Source organism: Lithobates pipiens, unplaced genomic scaffold (assembly GCF_037356315.1).
Source record: "Lithobates pipiens isolate NorthernLeopardFrog02 unplaced genomic scaffold, aLitPip1_a1.2 Scaffold_191, whole genome shotgun sequence".
Lineage (NCBI taxonomy): Eukaryota > Metazoa > Chordata > Amphibia > Anura > Ranidae > Lithobates > Lithobates pipiens.
Window position 1 is genome coordinate 65272 of NW_027507766.1, and position 19338 is coordinate 84609.

At 49.1% G+C, this 19338-nt stretch overlaps 1 pseudogene; it reads right to left on the reverse strand.

Moving 5' to 3' along the window:
- Positions 1 to 15265: 15265 nt before the first annotated feature.
- LOC144000252 (5S ribosomal RNA) lies at positions 15266 to 15385 on the reverse strand (annotated as a pseudogene).
- Between the last annotated feature and the right edge of the window lie 3953 nt (positions 15386 to 19338).

Genomic DNA, 19338 nt, shown 5'->3' on the forward strand with positions numbered 1-19338 from the left:
CTGCATGTACTTTAGGTGTATGGGACGGGGGGTGGTGGATCCCATTCTGTGATGCCTTTTCTGTTGTGACGGGCTCCCTCGTGCATGCCTACGTTTAGGGCGAGCCGAGGAGACCCCTCAGTGCTGACAGTTATATGCTCTACCTCTGTTTTGGTTATACTATTGTTTTTTGGTTATATGATGTTACTGATTGTCTTTTATTTGCATACCGGTATCAGACGTGACATTTACCACTGCCGGGACTGGGGGGACTAGGATTCGGGGGCTCCCTCTCCGACCTGTCTACCCACCAACCCAAGTAGGACAGCGCTTTAAACCCAGTGTACATCTGGTAAGCGCTATAGCATAATTGTGCTGTTTTAGTATACCCTTCCTGTACTGTTGAGTGCGGACAACCCTTAATTTCCCTCTCCCCCTGGGGTTGAGGTGCCCGGCTTCTTTTTCCCTTTACCTTTCCTTCCATTTGCCCTTCCTTTCTCCCCCTTAGTTCCCGCCATGCATTACCTACCCAAAACCTACCTTGGTTCAACTTTCTTTGCTTTTCTCTGACGTCCCCCTCCCCCTCCCCGAGGAGCGATGGCAGACTCAGTCAAGGTCACCTCTCTAAACGTTAAGGGACTGAAATCCCCTGAAAAATGGTGGATCCTCCTATGAGAACTGAAGACTTCCTGTACTGATGTGGCCTTTATACAAGAAACACATTTTAAAAATACTAGCCTCCCCTTTCTATGGTCGAGATCCTTCCCTAAGGTCTACCACTCTACTAACCCCTCCTCTAAGACCAAGGGAGTCTCCATTCTGATCTCTAGCAGGCTCCCCTGGGTTCTCCAGGATTCTCTGGTGGACCCTGGGGGCCGATATCTTTTTCTTAGGGGCCACATTGGAGAGCGCCTTTTTACATTTGTCACTGTGTACGCTCCCAATGATTACCAAGACACGTTCCTCAGAACTACCCTGCACAGATTATGTGACTTTCGGGAGGGCCAGTTGATATTAGGTGGGGACTTTAATGTCCCCTTTCGCCATCGGTTGACACTTCTGCCTCTTGCTCCTCGCTCCTCATTTCCTCTAGAAAGCGGATTACTAAGTGTTTACTGAATGACCAATTAGTTGATGTCTGGCGTCTGCAACACTCTGGGGAAAGGGACTACTCTTTTTGCTCTTCCCCTCACAAATCATACTTGAGGATAGACTTCTTCTTGATTCCACATGACCAACTGCACTTGGTGAGCTCTTCCTCCATTGGCCATATTACTTGGTCCGACCACGCTCCTGTAGCCCTTACCTACACCCTCTCTAGGAACCCCTCACCTAGGTCTCTATTCTGGCACCTTAATGAGAGCCTCCTCCAGATACCGGAAGTTTTAGCAGATGTAACCAGGGAATTGGACCTTTATTTCCAAGAAAACTAAACGCAGGACTGTGACCCGGGGATAATTTGGGAGGCTCACAAGTCAGTACTCCGCAGGGTACTTATCAGGCACGGGGCGCGCATCAAACGAACACGGAAGGAACAGCTTGCTAATCTGTTTCGTGAACTTGCCTCTGTGGAAGCGAAACATAAACATGCCCCCTCACGGACCTTAAAGATTGAATTGGGGACACTCCGTACCCATATTGCTGACCTACTCCATTATAAAGCGAAAGCGGCACTCCAGTTTTGTCGTAAACTGACGTAGGAGTCAGGGGACAAATGCGGAAAAATCTTAGCCAGGTCGGTAAAGGAGTTGAAATCTGGCTCTTACATACCACAGTTGATAGATGAGAATGGCCAGAGGGCCTCTACCCCAACCCAAATAGCCGAAGTCTTTGAAAAATGTTAGGCCGCGTACACACGCGGGGACTGTCGGCCAACTTTGTCCGCTGAACAGTGTTTCGGCGGACAGTCCGCCCGTGTGTGGGCTTTCAGCGGACAGTTTCAGCGAACAGTCCGCTGAACAAGGTTTTTCGGAAATTACGAAAAACTGTCCGCTGAAACTTTGTTTCAGCGAACAGTCCCCTCGTGTGTAGGCTTGTTCGTCAAACTAAGTTCCGCGCATGCTCAGAAAGGATTTACACGCCGAAAGTTATAATGCAGTGTATAGGACGTCGTATTTTTCGTCCCATCGTACGTGCCGTTCACGTCATCGCGCACGGTTTCAGCAAACTGTTCGTTCGTCGTGTGTGGCCATGTCCGTCCATGCTAATTTTGAGCGGACTGTTTGCTGAAACTGTTTGACGGACAAAGTTGGGCGAACAGTCCCCGCGTGTGTACGCGGCCTTACTCTGATCTCTACAACCTGCCCGATTCAGGGTCTGGACAGGACAATATAGACAGATATGTAACCGGTTCTGGTCTACCAACCCTCTCATCAGAATCACGGGAGTCCCTCCGGGGTAAATCTGAGTTGGCAACGAAGATCTGGGCCTGTTGGGTTGCATTTAAATATTCCTCTAGTTATGCAGCCATAATGTCTCAACCAGTGTGATGTGTTCATAATTCTTGTTCTTACTATGTCTACTGTACTTTTGCAATTGATTGTCTGAGGGTGGTCTGCCCCCCCCCCCCCCATCCCCTCCTCCCCCCCCCCCTTCTTTCTTTTTTTTTCTCTCTCTTTCTGTTTATTTTCCTTTTTCTTTACTCCCCCTCTATTTCTGTCCACTATATTCCCTCTTTAATAATAGAAGAGGTGGGTGTATTGGTCTATGCCATGGTAACTGACGATATACTGTTGCTGCCCTTGAAAAAAAAAGAATCACGGGAGTACTTGGAGGACCCGATCACACTGGAAGAAGTCCAGACAGCCGTGGGACCTCCGAAGGTGGGTAAGGCTCCGGGCCCTGACGGATATACCGCACAATACTTTAAAACCTTCCTCCCTATTCTCGGCCCACGCTTGGTGAATTTATTTAATACTCTGAGCTCAAATGGGGATTTTCCTGAGGATACCCTTAGAGCCCACATCTCGTTGATACCTAAGGAGGGCAAAGACCCGGGCCTATGTGGGAGCTACAGACCCATTTCCCTCCTAAATTCGGTCCTAAAACTATTCTCTAAAATCCTCGCCACGTGATTGGCACATCACTTGCAGTCCCTTATACATATTGACCAGTTAGGTTTTATTCCCACCAGGGAAGATAGGGACAACACCATTAAGATGCTTACCCTGATCCATAAAGCAAAATCATTTGGGACCCCTTGTCTATTCATGAGTACTGATGCCGAGAAGGCTTTTGATCGGGTCAAATGGACATTAATGTTCTCGGCCCTTCGCCATATAGGTCTGAGTGAACGGATGCTGGCATGGATAAGTAAGATATACTCACGCCCTTCAGCTCAAGTCAAAGCGAATGGGGTTCTCTCATCTCCCCTTGACATCGGGAATGGGACCAGACAGGGTTGCCCCCTGTCGCCCCTATTATTCGCACTGTCATTGGAACCCTTTCTCTCCACAATTCGACAAAACTCAGACATAACGGGACTCCAAATGGGTACTATTGAGTGCAAGATATCTGCCTACGCAGATGACATGCTGTTCTCGCTGACGAATCCCAGAGTTTCCTTGCCAAATCTCCTTCGGGAATTCCAGATATACGGGATACTTCTTGAAATCAAAGGCCATGGGGGGTTACAGTCCCCCCGCAAACGTTAATAGACTTGCAGTCCAATTTTCGATTTAAATGGACCCATACAGCCCTTAAGTACTTAGGTACTTACATTCCACCGGACATCACGCGTACGTTTATGTTGAACTTCACGGGTGGCATTCTGGTCTCCATTCCTGGTTCAGGAGATGCAATCTCATTAAAATGAACATACTCCCTAAATTTACTTATCTTTTCCAAGCTCTCCCGATCCAGATTCCAGTCCCATTTTTTTAAGCAAGCTCAATCCTTGCTCACTCAATTTAACTGGGCCCACAAAAATCCCAGACTTAAGCGGTCACAGCTGACATTGTCTAAACAACAGGGAGGGTTGGTTCTCCCTGACTTGCGACGCTACTACCTGGCCTCCCATCTGGGGCGTGTATTGGACTGGAATCAAAACAAACTTTCTAAGCTCACTCCCGAATTCCGCTAAGAAGCGACATGTGGGGGGGGGGGCGTGGCCTGGACAGCAATGGAGTAGGACGCTTGTGACCTGAGCTCCGCTCCTACCGCGATCTCCTGTAGTGATCCTGGGTGCCCACTGACTATTTTACCTACGATCTTACCGGTGTAATACCCGCTACTTTCTCGTGCATACATTGGGACGATGTCTCAGACGAAGAAGCAGTCTGCAGCGGCGGCATCTCTTGAAAAGGTTCCAGCGGGACCATGAGGGCCAACATGGCGGACAGTCCACTCCGGCTGCAGAACCTGCTACCTCAGACACGGTGAAGGTGCTTGAGGCGATTTCTACCTGCCAGACCACACTGACAACTAAGCTTGAGGAGGTTAAGGTGGATGTCTCACTTATCCGACAGGACATGGCTAAACTGCGTGACAGAGTGAAGGAAACTGAAACCCAGATCAGTCAGGCCGAAGATGTCCTGTTCCCTCTGCAGCATGCCCAGGAGGATGTGCAAAGGCATCTCCAGCAGCTGGCCCAGAAACAGGACGACCTTGAGAATGGGGCCCGCAGATCTAACCTCCGCTTTATCGGCCTGCCGGAGGGCTCCGAGGGGGCTGAGCCGGCGACATTTTTGGAGTCTCTCCTGATTAAGGCCTACGGTAGGGAGGCGTTTTCTACCTAATTTATTATTGAAAGGGCCCACAGAATGCCTGCCTGCCCGCCGCCGGAGGGGGCACCTCCTCGCACGTGCATTGCTAAGCTGCTAAATTACCGGGATAGGGATGCCATCCTTCGCCTTACTCGTGAAAAAGGCAACATCCCGTTTCAGAACGGACATATCTCAGTGTTTCCCGACTTCTCCGCAGAAGTTCAAAAACGTCGTTCCCGATTCGTGGAAGTCAAGAGGCGCTTCAGGGCACATCACCTCAAGTACGCCATGTTGTACCCGGCCAGACTCCGCGTAGTGGGGGAAGATAGGGCCTACTTTTTTGAAGATCCTGAGATGGCGGTTTCCTGGTTGGACCAGAGAGACGCGTCTCGAAATCGGCCACCTCAAGACTAAAATCGTTGGAAGATTTGTGAGTACTCTATCTGCTCCCCCCTTTCTATTTGCCCGTGTGCAAGCAGATCGCTGTTGGACTGCCTATGCGTGGTTCATTATCCTCAGTCCCTGAATTGATGCTTCTGTTCCCCCTCTCTAAGATGGATGGCCGTTGCTCTTGTTGACTGAACATGTACTGCTGCCTATGGCCACGCTCTGGGGGCATCCCCCTGGTTCGTTACACAATACCCCTTCCCCCTCCCTCTTAGTTTGGGGGACCCGCTTGGCGGGCTCTATTGGGCCCTTTCCCTGGGGGGGTGGGGGGGACGCGGGTCATCTGGACTTGCTGCATGGGACTGCAGAACTTTGACTTTCTCCTGATACATGCCCTTTACTGGACTGTTATGTCCCGCTGCTGAACTGGGCATCGCACCAATGTGACGCATGGTCCGGCTCTGGCCTACAAGCCGGGTTATGACGGGAGAAGACTTGGTCTTGTCACTGGGTCCATATCTGGCAAAGTCCACCCCCGTGGCTTATTGTTATTGACATTGCTTAGTGTTCTATGGTTTGTTCTGGGAAGGGAGCTCCAGTCAAGTTGGGGTGGCTGAGAGCAGGGAGGGTGGGGATGGGTTGTAGTTATTATGTTATAGTATGTTATGTTTTATGCTTAGTTTATGGCACAAGCTTTATTTGGTTATGGAACAGACAAATGTCTCTTTTTCATGTATACTCTGATGAATATGGGAATGGATACTGCTTTGACGGGTGGTTTGGATACTATTTTCCTCCTTGTGATATTGGCTGAGACCACGCCATGGGTACCCTGAAGTTGCTGACGTGGAATGTCAGGGGGATTCGGGATAAAATTAAGAGGGCGGCAGTGTTTGGGTGTCTCAAAACTTATAGAGCGGATATCACAGTCCTGGTAGAGACGCATGTAACTGGGAGATTGCAAATAGCTTTGCATCGCCCGTGGATTGGATGGGCCTACCACGCCACCCATACGTCCTTTTCTCGCGGGGTGTCTGCATTGATATCTAAAACGGCACAGTTTTCCTTGGTTTCTTTGCAGACAGACCTGCAGGGCAGATATATATTTATACACTACTTAATGCACGGAGAACAGTACATTATTATCGCCTATTATGTACCCCCGCCTTACGATCATAGACTAATTACAGAGGGATTATCTTTTATGGCTCAACACCCTAATGTCCCAGCAATTTGGCTGGGTGATTTTTTTTTTTTTAATCGAAAAACAAACTTTATAAAAAAAAAAAAAAAGAAGGAAACAGAAGATAACATACATAGCAGGCATACATACGATACATCAAATAACGTGGGCCAATCTGGCCAAGGCAGCGTTGCATACATGAGAGCATTGGGTTAGCTGCACTGTATATGGGTCCGATACCCATCATGGGTAGATACATTATTAGAGCTAATTTGTGTCAACCGGGGGAGGGGGAGCGGGCAAAAGGAGAAATAAAAGGGGGAGGGGGACAGAATAAAAGTAGGTCCTTGAGGTGGAGGAAACACCAAAGGGGATAAGCAGAGGGGGGAGAGGGGCAAGGGATCAATATAACAGCATATCAAGTACACGTCTCCCCATCTCCCAACCACCTACCCCAGATCCGTTCATATTTAAATGGACATCCTCTATGTGTATAAACCAATTTCTTATAAGGGAGGGTATCGTTAACCTCTTTTTTCCAGCACTGGACCGTGGGGGGGGAGGGCCTGCATCCAGCCACGAGCAATCACTTTTCGCGCCAGGAACAGTGTTTCATGTAGGAAGGTGCGAAGGGACTTGTCAGCTTCTAATTCTGGTAAGAGACCAAGCAGACACATCTTCGGGTCAAGGCTAGCAGGAGAGCCCATCTGGTCATGGAGAAAGCGAATCACTTGTATCCAGTATGTTTGGATAACCGGACAGGACCATATAAGGTGATAGAAGGAGCCTGGAGTGTGGTCGCATAAACGGCATCCTGGATTATACGTGGGTTTAAACCGTGCTATCTTCTGGGGGGTCAGGTATGTCCTATGTAGAATGTATAGCTGTGTGAGGCGGTCCGAGAGCCTGGGGGAGACTCTCTTCACGTCCCCCAAGACTTCGTCCCACTCCTCATCCTCAATCACACCCACATCCAGCTCCCATCTGGCCTTGGCAGCATAAGCCAATGCCCCGGTGACTGGGAGACGGATGGCGGAGTAGAGGGCAGAGATCAACTTGGTTGGCTCAGCACCTGTGACTATATCCACTATGGGAGGGACTGTCAGAGTGGGGCTGGAGCTGGCAAACTGAGTCTGTAGCGCATGTCGGAGCTGTAAATATCTGAAGAAAAGATGGTTAGGGAGTGTGAATTCTTCCTTTAGTGACTAAAAGGATTTAATCCCAGTGTTAGTCATAATTTGGTGCACATACAGGATCCCATAGCGTGTCCAGGCTGCGGGGTCCGGAACGGACAGCAATTCGGGCAAATGGGTGTTGAACCAGAGAGGCGTGTAAGAATGAACCTGTGGGGTCCCAAGTTTGTTAAGGGCCGCCCGCCATATCCTCCGGTGGTGCGTCAGCATGTCTACCTTGTGATGAGGGGGACGTCTGGACAGTGGGGCTCTAAGGACTGACTGAAGTGGGGTGTGGGCTGGGTCGTCAGGGCGTTTACAAAGTAATGTCTGGTATCTTGGTAGCTCGCTCTTGTCAAAGTGATAGAAGTGGGACAACTGGGAGGCAAGATAATAATCCTGGAAATCTGGAAGAGCAGCCCCTCCCATTGTCACTGGGTTCTTCAGAAGTCTCCAAGACAATTTGTGTCTGCTGTGGCCCCATATAAATGAATTAAGAATTGATTCAATCGTCTTGAAAAAATTTTGTGGTATATACAGGGGTGCATGCCACACCAAATACAATATCTTGGGCAGGAGTATCATTTTGACCAGATTGATGCGTCCCATAACACCCAGAGGTAGTCTGGCCCAAGTTTGAGTCTTGTTCTTGATCAGGGTGAAAAGGGGTTCAATGTTCAGGCGTATATAGTCTGTCAGCGATCTAGTGACCTGCACTCCTAAATACTTGATCACGGAAACCCTAGGGAGATTCAGAGGAAGGGACGTGGGCACAGGGGGGAAATGATCAAGCGGAAGGATCTGGGATTTAGACCAGTTGATGCTCAGACCTGAATGACTACCAATACAGTCTATGGTGTGAAGGGCTGCAAGGAGAGAGGGACCCGAGTCGGCTAAGTATAGGAGTGTATTGTCAGCATACATCCCGATCTTTTCCTCCAGATCTCCTATCCTAAGGCCACAAATTCTGGTGTCTGCGCGAACCATAATAGCTAGTGGTTCCACAGCCAACGCATACAGCATGGGAGAAAGGGGACAACCTTGTCGAGTCCCTCTCTCCAGCGGGAACTGATCAGAGAGCCAGCCGTTCACAAGCACCTTGGCCCTCGGGGATTGATACAGGAGTTGGACCCATCGAATAAAGTTGGGGCCAAGTCCGAATCCCGAGAGGCATTCCCACAAGTAGTTCCATTCCACGGAGTCGAAGGCCTTGGCAGCATCCAAGGCCACCACCACCCGCGAGCCGACTTCATCATGGGATCCCTGGATGTTCATGAGTAAGCGGCGGATATTCATGGCAGTGTTTTTCCCTGGCATAAAGCCAGTCTGGTCAGGGTGGATCAGTGAGAGGAGGACCTGATTAAGGCGGGAGGCAAGAATCTTGGCCAGTATTTTAATGTCGACCTGTAGTAGGGAGATGGGTCTATACGATTCCGGGTAGTTTGGGTCCCTCCCTGGCTTGGGAATCACTACTATTTGTGCTTCTCTCATGGAGGGGGGTAGGATTCCCGTGTCAAATATGGATTTATATAAGTCGTGAAGTTTAGGGGTCAAAATTTCAGAGTAGGTGGCATAAAATTCAAGCGGTTGACCGTCCAGCCCTGGTGCTTTAGAAGTGGCCAGAGAGGAGATAGCCTCAGAAATATCCTCCTCAGTAATAGGGGCCTCTAAAAGGTCACGTTGGGCGTCTGTCAGTTTGGGAAATGTAACTCTCGCTAGGTAGTCTCTGGTGTCCTGGGGAGTATGAGTGACCCGAGTGGCATAAAGCGCTCGATAAAATCTCGCAAATTCCTCCGCCACCCGTTGTGGGTCCGTAATACCATTCCCCTGGGCGTCAATCAGTGAGACCACGACTGGGGGATGGGAATCTAAGTGGGCGAGGTAAGCAAGTCGTTTGCCCGATCTTTCACCATGTTCAAATATCCTCTGCCTACAGAAAAAGATGCGCTGCTTGGCCTGCTCCGTGTGCAGTTGGGAGACCTGTCACAGCTGGAGCTTAAGGTTAGTAGCCGCGGCAGGCGAGGGGTCTCCACGAAACTCCTCCTCCAGTCTTTGTAGATGATCTGTAGCCTGTTGGATAACAAGTTTTGACGACCGCTTAAGTCTGTTAATACGCGTGGTGAGCAGGGAGCGGGCGTAGAGCTTAAATGTGTCCCACACTATATCGTAGGCAGCGGAATCCCCGTTGACTGTAAAATAGTGTTGCAATTCCGTAGGGATGTCTTCTTGCTCCTGCAGAGCGGCTAGCCAAAATGGGTTCAGCCGCCAAGTAGGAGAGGGAGAGGCCTTCAGGAGCCGCATCGTAATCCAGTAGGGGGAGTGATCCGAGAGAATTCTCGGAGCAAAGCCCACATCTTCCAGTCTGGGTGTCAGAGTCTGTGAGATGAGAACAAAGTCAATTCGGGACATTGCGTTATGGCTAGCTGAAAAGCACGAGTATGCTTTAGCATGTGGATACTTGTGGCGCCACGTATCTACAAGAGCAAAGTCCGTCAATATACGATGTAGTCTGGTATGGGCAGGTGGGTCACCAGGGGAGTCCGGTGTACCCATTCGGTCCAGAGCGGGAATCAGGGTCATATTAAAGTCCCCCATCCACACTGCCGGCACCGAGGGGTAGTGTGCCATGAATGCAAGGCCCTCCTTGAGTACAGCTGAGTTATAAGGGGGGGGGGGACATAGCAGGTTATTATCAAAATAGGGGCTCCACTAATGGTGGCATGTAGGAATACATACCTGCTTGGCTGGGTGATTTTAATATGGTTTTGAATCCGGGGGTGGATAGAATGAGCTCTACTCGAGGGGATCATTTACCGGGAGATACTGGCCTAGGTCGCACGTTTCAGGAATTCTCTCTTACAGATCTGTGGCGATTTAAATATCAGGCTAAACGTGTTTACTCCTGTTTCTCTGCAACTCACTCCACCATGTCACGTATAGATTATATTGCTGTGTCCGCCCAGTTGTTACCCAGGCTAGTAGACACGGGCTATTATGCTAGATCATTGTCAGACCACGCTCCTTGCTGGGCAACTTTTTCCTTGACCCGACCTACTGGACCGAAACCATGGCGGCTTCACCCCTTCTGGTTAACCGCCTTGAGTGACAGTGAAGACTTAGGGGATGAATGGGGGTTTTTCTTTACTACTAATCAGGGGACGGCTCCGGTTGACTGTACCTGGGAGGCTTTTAAACTGCACGTACGTTCCCCTTTAACACACCGGATTAACCGGTTGAAGCGTACCTCCAAGACTTTGCTATCTAATGCCCTACGGGAGCTGGACTCGGTGACCACTGACTTCACTACTGACCCCACACCTGCTAAGGCCCAGGTATTACGACACCACACAAGGCTAGTAGATCACCTCCACATTGAACAGGCTAAGCAAAAGTTGTTTTTTGTTAAGCAACGGGTGTTTGAACAAGGAGAGAGGGCGGGAAAGTTGCTGGCCTACTTGGCGCATCGGGACTCCAAGCCACCGGTGGTGGTTTCGTTGACTGACAATGGGGGTGAGGAGGTGACTGATCCACCAACAGTGGCCACCATGTTTCGTGCTTACTATGCTGCCCTTTATGAGTCGCAGGTACATAGGCCGAGGACTGAGACGGGGGCGTACCTCCGAGATATCTCTCTTCCCCACCTGTCTGAGGCTCAGGTTGAGTCTCTTGAGGCCCCGATATCGGCAGATGAGATTAGGCTAGCGGTGGCATCCCTTGCAATGGCTAAGGCCCCTGGACTGGATGGTATTCCCCTGGATTTCTATGCCCACTACTCTGAGACACTAGTGCCAGAATTGTTGAGATTATATACACACATATTTGACTCCGGGTCCCTACCTGATACTCTAAGGCAGGCAGTTATTATAGTGATACCCAAGCCAGGAAAGGATCCCCACTCCCCCGGATTCCTATCGACCCATCTCGCTGCTCCAAGCAGATATTAAAATTTTGGCTAAAGTACTTGCCACCCGTCTCAGTGGAGTCATCCTATCACTTGTTCACCCGGATCAAACGGGATTTATGCCTGGGAAAAACACGGCCATTAATATCCGCCGGTTATAAATGAATATCCAGGCTGAACATGACAGAGTAGGCTCGAGGGTGGTGGTGTCACTGGATGCCGCTAAGGCGTTTGATTCCATTGAGTGGAATTATCTTTGGGAATGCTTGGGTAAATTTGGGTTTGGCCCCAATTTTGTTAAATGGATTACTCTCCTATACTATCGCCCAATGGCTAGAGTAGCGGTTAACGGATGGGTGTCGGACCCCTTTCAGCTGGGCCGTGGCACACGTCAGGGTTGTCTCCTATGTTATATGCTTTGGCGGCAGAACCGTTGGCTGCTGCACTTCGGGCACACCCGGCTGTAGTAGGCCTCCGACGCGGTTCTCTGGTGGAATCAGTAAGTATTTATGCGGATGATACTTTACTGTATTTAGAGGACTCGGGTCGGTCGTTGGAGGCTGCCCTGGGGGTCATAGAGGAGTTTGGTGGTCATTCCGGTCTGCGTATTAATTGGACCAAGTCGCAGGTTCTACCCATTGACTTGTTCTCCCCGGACCGGGATGCAGCTTCTCTCCCACTCTCCAGGGTATCCTCCATTCAGTATTTGTGAGTGCAGGTTACGAGGGAACCTGGGGAGTATATTCATCTTAATCTTGAACCACTGCTTCTGTATGTGCGGGAGAAGACTAAGGCATGGTCCCGTCTCCCCATTGGGGTTATGGGACGGATCAATATTACTAAAATGATCCTCCTGCCGAAACTCCTTTATGTACTTTGGCATTCCCCTGTCATGGTCCCCGTGGCGTTCTTTAAAACATTAGACGGTGTCTTAAACACTTTTATCTGGGGCCCATCTAGACATAAATTGGCATGGAACACACTTAAAAACCCGACCTCTATGGGGACTGGCTCTCCCTGATTTCCACACATACTACATAGCAGCCCAGATTTCCCATTTTTATCACCTCCATAGAGCGGATAGTCACAGATATCAGGCCTTGGTGGGCGGGAGGGCTGAATCTCTTGTTGATACTCCCCTTCAGATGATTTTTCGGGGTGGTGGGGTTAGGGATGCCCGGTCCCGGATCCTGCCACACCACCGGAGTATTTGGAAACTAGCCCTTAGATTACTGGGAGCTGACTATTACCACTCACATACACCGCTATGGCGCAACCCCCTGCTGCGTGAGTTGTCTGGCTTACCAGATGTAGACTTGTGGGCTTCTAGAGGGATACTTTTTCTGTATCAGGTGGTGACTCCTATGGGCGTAAGGGATTTTCCCTCCCTACAAGTGGAATTTAACATACCCCCTCATATGCACTTTCGCTACTTGCAATTGCGACACGCGCTTCGTGCGCAATTTGCTCAGGACTTCCCGAATGTACAGTCGCTGGCTTTGACAGATGTAATTATGGGAGACGAACCGGCTAAATTGATCTCGACTCTATACGGCCTACTCCGGGCCCGCTTGGTGGCGCAAACCACTGAACGGGCCAGGTTGAGATGGGAAGAGGACATAGGTCCCTTTGATGGGGAGGAAGCCCTTGAGAAAGTTCAACAGGCTTCGCTTAGCCTACCTGACCGACTAACGCAGTACTATGTGATACACAGGTCCTATCTCACCCCTATCCGGATAGCTAAGTATCATCCTGACTATAACCCGAAGTGTCCCCGTTGCTCTTGTACGACTGGTACTTTCTACCATCTTCTCTGGCAATGCCCATTGGTCCAGGAGTATTGGGGGCAGATTGTCAGGTTTCTACATGACCACATGGGTTCACCCCTTCAACTTGACCCTAAGAGTTGCCTACTTAGTATATTTCCTGATACCTCTGTTGATCAATACTTGGCTACATTTTTGCACTCTACGCTGTTTACCGCACGAAAGCTTGAGGCTAAATACTAGATGCGTCCAACCATGCCTACTATGCGGGAATGGGTAATGGGCATTAATAGTAAGCTACCCTTGATTAAACTGGTGTATAGAAATCGTGGGTGTCCAGCCAAATACCACAAAATATGGGATAGGTGGGTGGAAAATCTGCATACGTGTGTGGAGTGAGCTATATTGGAGTCTATACTATCATTGTCAGGAATTTTCCTTAATGTAAGATGTATTACTGTCCGTCACCTATGAAGAGGCTAATGTTTGTACCTACTGTAATATCTTGTTATAACTAAGTTGTTCAATAAACTTGTGCTGTTAAAAAAAAAAAAAGAAGCGCCATGTGGTGCTATAAGTATTTACCCACATAATTTGTGTCACATCCCACTATAGGGGCTCAGTTGAAAGTCAGTCACCTGATCGCTACCCAAAACACACTCACGTCTTTGACTTCCCCCCTATTCCCTATACGTGGCCATCCAACCTTTGAACTGGGGACCCACTTAGAAATTCCAACCTAGACAATGCGTCTAAATTCGTCATTGATGGAAAATGGCCTTCTTTCTCAACAATAACAGATCCGACAAGGCTTTTACAACTGCCTTTTTGGAGAACGGCGCAACAACATCATTTTCTCCATTCCATCCCCAATCCTCAAACGTTCGCCCGCCCTCAGACGGAGTTTGAGACTCTATGCAGGAGCGAAGGCCCTTTGGCCCACATTCTCTCTCAAACAGATTACCCACACTTAACCTGTCTGTCCAACTGGGAAAAGGACCTTAATTGCTCATTTTCCCCAGCACAGAGACAACGCATTATCACTTTGGCTCTCAAAATGTCGCTGTGCACGAAGATACAGGAGACGAATTTTAAACTTCTCACCAGGTGGTATTTGACACCATCAAAGCTGCAGAATTGTTTCCCCTCTTCCTCGAACATATGCTGGAGGTGTGGAGAAGAAGAGGGCACGTTGCTGCACATTTTTTGGTCCTGCCCCAGCTTGGTGGACTTCTGGACAGAGATCCGATGCATAACACAAAAATTCACAGACTTCTCCATCCAGGAAGAGGCTGCATTCTTTCTCTTGCACCATTCACAGATTCCCATTAAGAAGTACAAAAAAATCTATTTTACAGCATGTGATAAATGCGGCGAAATCCTGCATCCCTCTCTATTGGAAAAAATGTTCCCCCCCTTTCATTACTCACTGGCTTAGGAAAATAGAGGACATTAAAAAAAATGGAGGACTTGATCCTCACATCACAAGGTAAACAAGAATTTTTTAAACAAACCTGGGACATCTGGAATACCTTTATATTCTCGCTGGAAGGATGTCGCCTGCTATCGCCTTAGTGCTCTGAGCTTTCCTTGACTGGCCCCTTGGACAGTGGCTGCCATCGTGTCTCGTCCCCTCTTCTCCTTTTCTGATCTTTCAACCCTTCTCTTTTCTGCCTTCCTCCCCTAACTCTCACCCCCTCCACCCCCTCTCTCTTTTGGAAAGAGTGGAAAATTGGGAATGACGGCCCCACACCCCCCTCTGGATGGATTATGCCGGAGGGACCTGGGGTTTGTGTGACCCTGGATCTTGGTACAGAAGGCAGACTCACAGTTGCGAATATACCTGTATCAAGTATTGTTCAGCTGCTTTTTGCTCTGTATTTCTTTGTTGCATTATGTACTCGGGGGACCGTCTTCCCCTATTTGGAGAAAAAATTATATTTGACCAAATAAAAGAAGCGTACGACACCTGGTATTCCCAGGCGGTCTCCCATCCAGGCATTAACCAGGCCCGACCCTGCTTAGCCTCTAAGATCAGATGAGATGGAACAGATTCAGGGTGATGTGGCCGTAGCCAATATCTTCAGGCACTCTCAACTCTCTTGACAAACACCAAGATGGTCACCTTGGAAACAAGCGGAAAAAAATAGGTCAACGGCAACAACATAAAAAGAAGCCTACGGCATCTGGAAATCCCAGGCGGTCTCCCATCCAGGTACTAAACTGGTCCCAACCCTGCTTAGCCTCTGAGATCAGATGAGATTGGGCTCTTTCAGGGTGGTGTGGCCGTAGGAGATTTCTTCAGGCACTCTCAACCTTGACTAACGCCAATACGGTCACCTTGGGAAACAAACAAAAATACCAAGTCAACGCCAACAACATGAGAAGAAGTCTACAGCACCTAGTATTCCCAGGTGGTCTCCCATCCAGGTATTAACAAGGCCCGACCCTTTTTAGTCTCTGAGATCAGACAAGATCTGGTGCTTTCAGGGTTATGTGGCCATAGGCGAGCTCTTCAGGCACTCTCAACCCTCTTGACAAACACCAAGATGGTCACCTTGGTAAACAAACAAAAAAAAAAAAACAAGTCAACGCCAACAACATAAAAAGAAGCCTTCAGCACCTAGTATTCCCAGGTGGTCTCCAATCCAGGTACTAGCAAGGCCCGACCCTGTTTAGCCTCTGAGATCAGAGGAGATCGGGCGCTTTCAGGCTTATGTACCCATAGGCAATCTCTTTGGGCACTCTCAACCCTCTTGACAAATGCCAAGATAGTCACCTTGGGAAACAAGCGAAAAAAAAACAGGTCAATGTCAACAACATAAAAAGAAGACTACGGCACCTGGTATTCCATAGCCATCTCCCATCCAGGGACTAACTAGGCCCAACCCTTTTTTATCCTCAGAGATGAGAAGAGATAGGGCTCTTTCAGGGTGATGCTGCTGTAAGCTAACTCTTTGGGCACTCTCAACCCTCTTGACAAATGCCAAGATGGTCACCTTGGGAAACAAGCGAAAAAAAAAAAAAAAAGAATCAACGCCAACAACATAAAAAGAAGCCTACAATAACTGGTATTCCCAGGTGGTCTCCCATCCAGGTACTAACCAGGCCTGACTCTTCTTAGCCTCCAAGATCAGACGAGATTGGGTGCTTACAGAGTGCTCGGACACTTTCCCCATCACTATTGGGACGAGGCAGGGGTGCCCTCTGTCTCCCCTATTTTTTATTCTGACACTGGAACCACTTATGTGTCACGTTCGGAATGACCCGAATATTACTGGCATATCCAAACCCTCGGCACACCACAAAATTGCGGCGTACGCTGACGATCTAATTTTTTTCCTCTCCAATCCACACATTTCGCTTCCCAATATACTCACGGCTCTCCGGCGATACGGCAGCCTATCAAACTATAAAATCAATTGCACCGTCGGCTGTATTGAATATATGGGTCCCGGATGGTGAGGCCAAGAGGCTACACTCCGCTTTTCCATTCTACTGAGCTGAAAAATCTATACGTTACCTGGGCGTTGACATCGCAGCGGATTTGCCGCAATTGTACCAGCTTAATTTTGTCCCTCTCCTGAATAGACTGAAATCTGATTTGGGAAACTGGCATGCTTTAACACTGACCTGGTTCGGGCGCTGTAATGCATTCAAAATGACGGCCCTCCCGCGGATCTTATACTTGTTCCAGACATTACCGATCCGGTTACCCCCAATTTTTTTCAGACAACTGCAGGTGCTGCTCCGGGACTTTATTTGGTTGCGCAAACCGCCCAGAGCCCGTTTGCAATTGCTTGCCAGACCAAAGGACAAGGGGGGTCTGGGTCTCCCAGATCTGAGACAATACAACAGAGCGACTCTGCTAGCGAGAGTCGTTGATTGGCATTGTAATGGCCCACACAAGCAGTGGGTGGAGATGGAGATTGAGGATGGATCCATTCCCCTATTGACCTCCCCGTGGCTCCTGTCCACCCTACCAAAAGACCTCAGAGATCACCCCGTAGTGGGAGCTACGTTGGCTGTTGTGCAGAGGTTGTTCCGCTGCACACACACATTGCTCCCCTGCCGTCACCAATGACTCCGGTTATAGGTAATCCAGACTTCCCACCGGGATTTACCAACAAGAAACTGCGACAGTTGACAGTGGTGGGGAAACAGCGTCTGGGAGATGTGTGGCCCTCGGGAGGGCTCCCGACCACGCAAACTGTCGCCGAGCTTTCTGACCCTCCGCTTGACTTGTTTAATGCTTATCAACTTTGTCACTTTCTTCTGGCCATACAAAGGGCCCCCTACACTCCTAGAGACCTGACGCCCTATGAATCCATCTGTCACAAAAAGGAACCTGTGCGACACACCCTTTCCCTCCTCTACAACCTATTAAGTAGTCAGGAGGAGGAGTCGACCCCACCATTTATCCACAAATGGGAGAGGGACTTTGGCATCACATTTACCCCACAACAGATAGGGAAGATCCTGACATTAGTACATAAAGCTTCCATCGCAAACCAATATCAAGAATCGGGATACAAGATAGTCTCACGCTGGTATAGAGTCCCATATCTTCTGAATAAAATTAATAGATCGATTCCGGATGTTTGTTGGAGGTGCAATTCAGATACGGGGACCATGGGACACATTTTCTGGGCATACCCGGCCTTGAGGAACTTTTGGGTGGAGGTGACCGGGACGATAAAAACTCTCAGAAATGTAGATATCGCAGACAACCCAGCAGCGTGCCTTCTACACTTGACCGAACAGCCTGTTCGAAAATACAAGAAAACCCTCACGATGCAACTCCTGAACGCCGCCCGGGCCTGCATTTCCACACTGTGGAGGCAGCCTCAGCCCCCATCCAAGGTGCTGTGGTATTCCAAAGTCAATCATATTCTCCGGATGGAAGAATTGACCGCCACCCTTCACAACACTGAAGAGGCATTTAGTGTTACATGGAGGCCCTGGAGGTATTTTACTGGTACTTGAGACTACATTCGGGAGGTGAGCAGCGCCCCTGTCCCAGAAAACGACTGAACATCTAACGTTTACCTACGTAGGCCAAGTCTGCCCTGGGTGGCATTCCCCCCCCCCCCCTCCCTTTTTGTCTTTATTTTTCTTTTTTTCCCCGCTGCCATCCCCCCCCCCCTCCTCTCTCTCCGTCTTTGCACTCTCTTCTTCCCCCGTCCTCCCTTTTCACTATGCCTTGTCTCCTTACTAGCCTTTGGGACCCAGAAGAACCCCAGGGTTCTGGACACGACCGGCTCATATTTTACTCTGGTTCACATAGGTCATGATAAGCTGGCTCGCTGTGGTCCCAGTTGTTCTCCATGATTACATTTGTCCGAACGGAGCTGCATGTCGGAGGTGGGGTTTCTCTCTTTTCTGCATGAAACTCCAGGACTCCCCTTGAGAACCCAGAGTTATTTGGCTGCCTATTTTTTGTTACCATGTAATTGTGACCCTGGGTCATGCTGTATGGTTGACTGCTATATTTATGTTGTTCTACTTATACTTAATAAAACAATAAAACAAAAAAAAATAAAAATAAGTCAATGCCAACAACTTAAAAAAAAAGCCTATGGCATCGAGAAATCCCAGTCGGTCTCCCATCCAGGTACTAACCAGGTCCCAACCCTGCTTAGCCTCTGAGATCAAATGAGATTTGGCTCTTTCAGGGTGATGCAGCCATAGTAGATTTTTTCAGGCACGCTCAACCCTCTTGACAAACGCCAAGATGGTCACCTTGGGAAATAAACAAAAAAAACAAGTCAACGCCAACAACATAAAAAGAAGCCTACCGCACCTAGTATTTCCAGGCAGTCTCCCATCCAGGTATTAACAAGGCGCGACCCTTTCTAGCCTCTGAGATCAGCAGAGATTGGGCGCTTTCAGGGTGATGTGCCCATAGGCAATCTCTTTGGGCACTCTCATCCCTCTTGAAAAATGCCAAGATAGTCACCCTGGGAAACAAGCAAAAAAAAACAGGTCAACGCCAACAACATAAAAAGAAGAATACGGCACCTGGTATTCCAAGGCCATCTCCCATTCAAGTACTAACTAGGCCCAACCCTTCTTAGCCTCTGAGATCAGAAGAGATAGGGTGCTTTCAGGGTGATGAGGCTGTAAGCGATCTCTTTAGGCACTCTCAACCCCTGGTATTCCCAAGCTGTCTCCCATCCAGGTACTAACTAGGCCCATCGCTGCTTAGCCTCCGAGATCAGATGAGATTGGGCTCTTTCAGGGTGAT